The 9,061-nt window shown below is 44.4% G+C and overlaps 1 long non-coding RNA gene across 2 annotated transcripts; it reads right to left on the reverse strand.

Annotated features, from left to right (window-relative positions):
* Positions 1-1,927: 1,927 nt before the first annotated feature.
* Positions 1,928-8,427, reverse strand: LOC138842397 (uncharacterized). Of its 2 annotated transcripts, none has more exons than XR_011376868.1 (4): positions 3,342-8,427; positions 2,927-3,038; positions 2,578-2,621; positions 1,928-2,302 (listed from the first exon to the last, which is right to left on the reverse strand). It is a non-coding gene; the product is annotated as an uncharacterized lncRNA (long non-coding RNA). The 2 variants fall into 2 exon arrangements; XR_011376867.1 differs by having other exon boundaries at positions 1,928-2,306.
* Positions 8,428-9,061: the final 634 nt, after the last annotated feature.

Below are 9,061 nucleotides of genomic sequence, written 5' to 3' on the forward strand. Positions count from 1 at the left end.
AGTAGCCCCCCAAGAGCCCCTGGCTCTCTGTGCTTACAGACCCAGGAGTGAGAGAAAGCTCACAGGTCATTTGCTAGCAAATCCCGCGCAGCCGACTGGGAGTGCAGATAGGTGGAGATAGGCACGCAGGAAAGTCAGGTGCTGAAGATTCATCACTGATGGGGTCGGGCAGTGCGAGGAAAGAGAGTTCATGGGGGCGCCCGAAAACTTCCAAGGCTGGTTCTCCTGTTTCTACCTACATCTATCACTTCTGTTTTGTCACCGGCTCCTGACAGGAAAATGCCAAAGTGGCAGGCAAAGAATCTCCTCCTGTTTATGTGACTAGAAAAGTGTTTACAGCCCCTGGTGTTTGGGGTCCGCCCCAAGCCCCAGGGCAAGCAAGCCCTGTCCCAGGTCTCGAGTCTGAGGACGAGGGGAGTGGTTCTGGAACGTCAAGCTTCCTGGGCTTTTTTTTTCTGACTTCAAATCTCACAGGCAGCCTTGGTGTTTTTCCTTTGCCGAGATTTCTAGAGTTCCTTTTTTTATAGCGCTTATCGACATGTAAATTCCACACGAGGGTGAAAAGGTAGGTGTTTAAGATAGACTGCAACAGCTGGGGTAAACTGCCTCTTAAAAGGCTGTCTTAATGAAATGCATCTCTTTATATTTGGGGCATTTGTAAGCAGAATGGGAATGAAACTTGAGAAGATTATGTGATAACCAGGCTACATCCTGTCGAGAGAGAGAGAGAGAGAGAGAGAGAGAGAGAGAGAGAGAGAGAGAGAGAGAGAGAGAGAGAGAGAGAGACAGAGAGACAGAGAGACAGAGACAGAGAGACAGAGAGAGACAGAGAGACAGAGAGAGACAGAGAGACAGAGAGAGAGAGAGAGAGACAGAGAGAGAGAGAGAGAGAGAGAGAGTTTCTCTAATAACACAAAGATGAGCTTCTAGATAGCCTACCAGATAGCCGTCTTCCGGCCAGCATCTCCCATCATAAATCTTCATTCTGACTCAGGTTTTCTGTAGATTTTTGAGGACAGAGCTCATTTCCCTGGAGAGACAGGACTAAGGAAAGATCTGGAATTCCTCCAGTTAAAAAAAGCCACCATTCTGCTTAATCAACATTTGTTCCATCAGAATCAATATCCTGCAGAGGGTGGTTCTCATTGTTTTAAAGTCTGTTTGCAGGTGACAGAGCAAAGATACGGTTCCTGATAAAGACTTGCTGAAAAGGAAAAGAAAATATTCCTCAAAATAGCCAAAAAAAAAAAAAAGTTCCCAAACTCTCCTTTTACAAATAAGCTTCCTTTTGTGAGATATTCTGCCTGGCTTTGCATTCTCAAGGAATGTCAGTAACCTGACAGTGAAACAACACCTCTCTTCCCAGGGTTATCTATCATTTCTCACTGAAAGTGCTCAGCCATTTACTAAGCATCTACAAAGTCATGGGTCCCCTCTGAACCTTAGTTTCTTTATCTTTGATAACAGTTTCCTACCCTGCAGGTTTTAGATGAGGTAGTGTGTTTGAAATTACCTAACCCGTGGCGGACACTCAATAATAACTTCCCTACTTCACTTGATTTATCCACAGAATGGATCAGCGGCGGGTGGGTTTTAGAATCCGAACTGGGTTCAAGTTCGGGCTACATTATTTTTCATGAGGTGGCCCTAGACAAATCCCCTCACCTAGTATCTCCCCTGAACTTCAGTCTCCTCATTTGTGAAAATAGAATAATGATACCTCTCCTCATTTTAGAAAGAGCTTATGAGAGCCAAATAAACAAATATGAATCTTATAATAGACATTTGTATATCTGTAAACAGTAAAGCACATAAATCATGTTATAATCATTTATATTTTTCATAATTGGATAAAATGCATCAAATACTATTGAAACCACAAATACACTTAGGAAATCAAAGAAAAATGTTTATTTCATGGTAAAAAAATTACTGTTATCTTGTTCTAGTTTTGACTTTTTTTTTTAATTTTGGCTCTTTTTGATGAAGGCTTTTCTAGAGAGGCTGTACCAACTGAGATGTTCAAAACATGTACTCTTGTGCTACCAGGAGGAAGCCCAGAAAAGTAAGGTCTCTTGAAGTTCAAAATATATGGATACTCAAATAATTTCTAAAACCCCATTTGAGCAGAAGATTAATTGTTCATGGCACTCCTCTTCCTCTGTTTGGGCTTCCTTAGTTTCCTGAGAGGGATGACGGCACTTGGGATCCAGCGTAGGTGGAACAGCTGGAGATCCTCCTCTGTCTCCCGATGTGTCAGCTTATCAGTGTTGACGGACAGAGCACATAAGGCCTTGCCTGCCTTGCTGACCAAACAGAAAACACAATTCTCTATTTCTACCGTGCTCTTTGCTTCTTGCAAAGGAAAGAGCCACTTCATTTAAGACACTGAAATATATAGGATGCAATCAATGCATTAATGTCACTAGACAAATTCCATTCCTGGACCTCGGGATAATCTAATTGTATTACCCAGTCCTTGGAATCTCCAAAGTCTAATGAAGTCAACTTTTGATCATGATCAAAAGAAATAGCACGGATTCTATGAAAATCATAGGCACACAGCACAGCACCCACCTTTTGATTTGTTGACTGGAAGAGGGGTAGGAAGCTTGAACAACCTGCAAATTGAAGAATGCACATATTAAATAAAGCAAATACATATGACACAAGTGGAACACACACGCACATACGCCATTGATTAATAATTTTGGAAGAAACTAATCTCTGTAAGTTTTGTCTTGGGGTTGACTATTTCACAGATTTCCAATTATATATATGATATGTGACAAGGTTTTAGTGAAATGCATTGCTCTTGTTAAATTAATTGAGAACATATGTCTGAATTCAGTTCTTCGTAATAAGATTAATAGGTAAATATCAATGAATTAATTGTTTATTCCATAAATCTCTAGTGAGTACTTACTATGTACCAGATGCTGTACTTGGTACTGAATATGCATTGATGAATAAAACAGACATGGTCGCTACCCTCAGCGTTGACCTTCTGATATTAAAACAGCATGAGCAACTTTGATCTAAGGAAGGAAAAACTGGTATAAGAAAACTATATCCGGGGCTTCCCTGGTGGCGCAGTGGTTGACAGTCCGCCTGCCGATTCAGGGAACACGGGTTCGTGCCCCGGTCCGGGAAGATCCCACATGCCGCGGAGCGGCTGCGCCCGTGAGCCATGACCGCTGAGCCTGCGCATCCGGAGCCTGTGCTCCACAACGGGAGAGGCCACACAGTGAGAGGCCCGCGTACCACAAAAAAAAAAAAAAAAAAAAAAAAAAAAAAAACAAGAAAACTCTATCCGTACTCATGGTAATTTCCACTCTAACCTGGATCAATGGGTAGGAACGAGTCTCCCTGGTCACTTGTCAAGGCAAACCTGAGCAGCAACCTGGCCTAGCCATTAAGACTACAGGCTCTGGAGTCAAACTCTGGGGTGAATGCTGGCTTCTCTCTAGCTGTGTGCTGTCGAGCAAGATACTTGAGCTCCCCGTGAATCTGTAAAATACAAGACATATTAATACCCACCTCATAGGGCTGTTGTAATGATGAACTAAGTCAACAAAGAAAGCTGTTAGAACAACACCAGGAAAATAGGTGCTCAATAAATGTTAGCAAATCTTATTCATATCTGATCTCATCTCCCATCATGGCTCCATACACAACCCAGGGTCCAGGCAGCATTACATCCATTCTCAACATCTGCCACTATTTCCCTTGCCTGCCCTCTCCCCCAACCCCTCCATGCTTTCATGCATGGCGTTCCATCAGCCTGGATAGCCTTACCATCTCTTTTGTTCCCAGCAAACTTTTCTTGTGCTCATTGAGACTCAGCTCAAGATGACTTCCTCTGGAAAAATATCCTTACCCCTGACTGCCAGTGGTCGGGTGCCCCTCTGCCCTGCTCAGCTAAGCTGTGCATAACTCTAACACTATAATGCACCCTGGACTCAGAGTGCTTACTCTTATGTTCCTTTCAGCCAGAAGGGGACCTCTATGAGGCTCCAGGAGAGGCTCAATCTATGTTTGTTAAGTGAACAAATGAATTAGTGAATAAATAGAAGGAAGGGAGGAAGGAAGGAAAGAAGGATGGCTCAATCCCTGGAACAACCTCATCATGATACATATTATAACCTGTGGGGCACGGAGTGAGATAAGCTTCTTGAGGAGCTCTGAGCCTGACGATTATTGCTGTTGCTGAGTCCAAGTTGCTACTGCTCACTGCACGACAGGCCAATAAATCAAGAGACGAGGTGTTGGGGCGAGGAATAGTGACTTTATTCGGAAAGCCTGCGACCGAGAAGATGGTGGACTAGTGTCCCAAAGAACCATCTTGCCTGAGTTACAATTCTGGCTTCTTTTTTATTAAAAGGGAGGGAATAAAGTCAAATGTTTCCTGGTTCTGGTCAGCCTCTGGAGGAGATGTGTTAATTTCTTCCTTGCTGCCTTCATTCGCAGGTGGGCCTGGTCAGGATGTTTCCTGTGAGCTAAACAAAGCTTAACGCTCATTACATGGGAGGCGGGGTTCCCAAAGTTGTGCCATTATGTATAATTTCAGTTTATAGGCAACATCCCTTTAGCAATTAACTTGTAATAGAATACAAAGTTTCTTCCCTACTGCATTGCCTCCTCCAGACTCTACAGTTCTGTACTGGCCTAAAGACACAGGGCAAGCAGAGGATGAGCTAAAAGCCAGAAGCAGCTAACTTTCCATATAACTTTACCTTCCGTGAACTCTGACCACACCAGAGACCTGCAAGCAGTCTTCAGATAGCATCTGGACCCTCTGTCTCTGAGTACACAAAGCCCTGCATTTCGCAAGAAGGATGGTTATCCACAGCTTTAAGTGTATATTCAAGTCTGGAAAGGGCATAGTTCCCCTTGGTAGCACTTGCTTCAGGACACTTCTCAACAGAAATGCCCTTTCTTAAGCTGCCATTCAAGCCCATGATTTCTGTCCTCAAAACTGGTTCATTCTTTCAAGCTCCGATTCACCAACAGCATTACATTTGGATTAACTATTTGCACTCCCAACCAAAAAATGAAATGTTAATTCCCCAATACCAAAGACCCCTGACACATGAATATTTACCAAACAGACACGCATGCTGAGAAAGGGGAGAAGGTAGAGATTATATTTGAATATCATATAGACCCGAGTGCCATAATGAAAAAAAATCACAAGAATTCTTCATTGAGATCTCTGAAAAGGGTAGGTATTATATTCATTGGGGTAGAAGTTCTAACTAGTAAAAGAGTTTCATTTCCCCAAACTGAATAGAAACAGTTAAACATTAGAAAAACAAAGCCTAGTTTTTCAAGTTGCAAAATTGAGCTCTCCACATCTTCTTATTTTCTCTCTCACTGTTCTTAGTCTACTGTATATGAGCTCACTTTTGGTCCATAATGAGCTATGCCCGCATCTTCATGTCCAGTGCCCATGTCCTGCTTCCACTTTAAGGAATAAGACTTCTTAATCACTGCCCTCAAAGTAGTTCATCCTCGTACTTGTTTCTTCATTCAGCAATTACTTTTTGACCTATAGCAGATACTCTACTAGGCAAAGGGAATAAAATAGCACAAGCCACCCTCTGCCCTGGGAAAGTTCTGACCAGTTTGTGAGTTCTCGGTGAGAGACAATTTGCATGTACAGACCTAAATTTAACTGATAAATGTATTTTGAAAATATTCCACAAGAATTGAATTTTTCATCAAATTTCATTTTTGACAAAATGAGAAACTTGTGTCCCCTGGCATAGTAGCCGGGAGATAGTAGGCACTGGGCAAATATCCATTTCTTTTTCTTCCTTGATTTTTGAAAATCAAGTTGTGTGTAAGTTGAATTTGGGTCTTGACATTTCTGGGAAAGCATCAGATTCTACTGCACTGAGAAGCGACCTAGTGGAGACTGTGAGAGCCCGGCCTTTGGAGATCGCCTCTTCTGGCTTTCAGCCTCGGTTCTCTCTGCCAATCGGTGAGAAGTAACGGCAAAGAAGCGCTTTGAGGTTTCTAAGGCTTAGGTGCCTTATCTGAAAATTGGGCGAAATAGCACCTCTCTCACAGAGTTGTCAGAAGGTTACTTGAAATACAGTATGTAAAGTTTCCCTCATAGGAATCTGGCATCCAGAGTAGGTACTATTTGATGTAAATTATCACCGTCCCCAATTTGTCTGTGTTCAGAGATCAGCTTATTTATAAAAATTGGATTTTCTTACAGCAAAACATGCCCATAATTTGCAGCCAAACATCCAATTTGGAACTCGGGACAGAGGACCGTGGGATTCTGGTATCTTTGTCATTTTTCAAGACGTCTTATGACAACCACCTCTCCCTCAAGAATCCTTCCCTGCCCTGGCAGAAAGAGGTTTGTCCCACCGCAGGCCAGCGCACATTCTTTCCATGGGACGGGTCCAAATCTCACTCTGTATTTATCTAACTTCCCTTTCCAAGAGGTTTAGCAAGTCTGAACTAGACTGTAAGCTCTTTAACGGTCTCATTTATGTTTTCTCTCTTCAATAATATAATCTTCCCAGAACACTGCCTTGGGCCCACAATATCTGGGACCAGGGTTTCAACTGGATGGATTCATCCCAGGGAGAGGCATACTCCACGCTCCGCATACTCACGTCAGCAGCGGCTCTACAGACACCCTGCCTGCTTTTGTGTCCTCTCAGTTATTGTTTTCACTGAGTTACATGAAGCAAAGAGCCAGGCTCCCCTGTGGCACAGGATACAGTAGGCAGTATATTTTACTTTGTAGAACCTATGATTGAGGGAGGCCAAGGTCCCCATCCCCCCAGCTGAAATTACCATTGGAAAATCTTCAATATAAAACAGTAGTCCTTAAATCAGAGAGAGTCTTGGACTCTTGAAAATCTGTTGAAGACGTAAGAACTCTCTTCCCAGGGCTAGGGGAAATAATATAACATTTTTACATATATATTTTTAATTATAGATCACAGACTCCCTGCAATCTTTCCCTGCACCCTTTTGGATATCCACCTGACCTAGGAGAATCAAAACCAGCACCTGAGTTCTAGCTAGGATTCTAATTGTCTTTTTTTGCGAATCACGAGAAATCCAATAAAGCAGCGAGTGCCTGAGAAATCAGACGTTGAGTTGGATCCGGCACAGCAAACTCTGTCTCTGCTCTGCATGTTTCTCTCTTTTACTGAGGGGTGACAGTCCATCCCACTGGGGACACCCTGGCCTGTTTCCTTGGGCCCACACATTGTGCAAACTCCAGAAACTTCTCAGTCCAAGAAAAGGAGCATTATACAGGAAGCACACTGCATGGTCAAAAAACATGGGATATTCAGTGAGCAATGGTTCGAGGTCATTTTCTCATCAGCAGCAGTGAGCTTGAAATTGATGTGCAAACCAGAAGATTACAGAGCTCTGGGAAGACTCGGGTTGTTTTTTGCCTGGGTCAGGGGAAGCTGCTGGCCGAATTTTTGCCTCCAGCCTCTTGTTGAGTGACAGGAAAAGAAAAAAGGACCATTTGAAGGCTCCTGGATTCAAATGGCTTGGAGAGAGTGCCAGGCCCTCGCTGCCCTGGAGAAAGCCACTCTGGTGCCAGCTAGGAACAAGTGTGTTCCCACTGTCTCCTGGAGAGGATTTCCCCGCCCCTGCGGAGGGGGTGGATTTCAAAGATGCTGACTTCTTGCCTTTTTAATAGGACTGCAAGTGTTCCCGCTTTAATCTGAAAACTTTCCCCCCATCTTCCACTCCTCCAATGCCTCCCCTAAAAAAGCTGGTATTCTGGGTCACTGAGATGGCGTTAGGTTATCAAGCAGAGACAGGAGATTAGAGGAGCAGTTCGTAGCAGCAAACACAGCTATGGTATTGAAAGGTCACGTTGCACGTTAATGAAATGCTATCAAACATCAAACCCTAAAGGTACGGGTTAAAGCCACCAAAATCCCTTCTGGAGTTTGCCTTGTACAAGTGTGGACCTAAAAGTCCCATGCCTTTCCCATACTTCCATCACCATGCTTTCCCTCCTTTAAAGACACACAGCATGCTTTCCCTCCCTTCAGCACTCCCAAACCAGGGTGTGTTTTCAATGCTGACCGCCCCATCTCTGCCTGACACCGTGGAGCCTTTCAGTCTAAAATCCCAGAGTCCACGACGTCTGGGGAGAGGGAGACAGTAAAGTCAGCTGCGAGCTGCTGCGAGCTGAGCTGACTTCGGGATTGCACCGCAGCTGCCTGCCTCTGTCTCCACAGCCGCCCTCCCACATCTTCCTAGGAGACGGCTGTGTGTGAAGAAGGTGGTTTCCCACAGCTCTGATCTAGTTCGGCTGAAATTCAATCTCCGTGTGACCAACCTCAGCCAGCGCTCTCCCACCCGCCGTCGGCTCCCCTCTCCAGGCTGTGTGTGTGCGCTGCCCGCTTACGCCGTCAGTCCCGCGGCCTCCCCTCCACCGGCCCCTGGGTATAGACTTACGGTGTCAGCGGGCCAGCCTTGGGGGCTTGGCGGCTGCCCGGACGCTCAGCCCTCATCCTCAGTGCTCTGAGGGGTGACACCCTATACCCGCCACTCAGCGGGGTTGAATGGGGCTTGTGAGTTATCGCTGGAGAAAAGGCAGCTGAGCCAGATGAGGCTGAGAACCCGAAACAGATGTAAAAGACATCAGGCTGAGTTCTCCGTGGATCTTCAGTGCCCAGAAAGATTTATGACCTCTTTTAACCCTCTTCTAACACCGGTTGAACTGAGCTTGTTTTTTGTTGTTGTTGTTTTGTTTGTTTTTTTATACATTTTAATATATCCTTATTTTTTGTTTATTTTTTTAACATCTTTATTGCAGTATAATTGTTTTACAATGATGTGTTAGTTTCTGCTTTATAACAAAGTGAATCAGTTATACATATACATATGTTCCCGGATCTCTTCCCCTGAGCTTGTTTTATAGCGAGAAAACAAGCCTGGCAGTCATGAGGAAGATCACCAGAGCCACAGGGCCTGCCCCAGGGTCTGCAAACCCTCGCTTTTTTCTTTGTCCTCTCTCCCTCAAGCTCATCTAATGGCCTCTGCATCTGGTGGGGAC

The sequence above is a fragment of the Globicephala melas genome, chromosome 17 (assembly GCF_963455315.2).
Source record: "Globicephala melas chromosome 17, mGloMel1.2, whole genome shotgun sequence".
NCBI classification, from domain to species: domain Eukaryota; kingdom Metazoa; phylum Chordata; class Mammalia; order Artiodactyla; family Delphinidae; genus Globicephala; species Globicephala melas.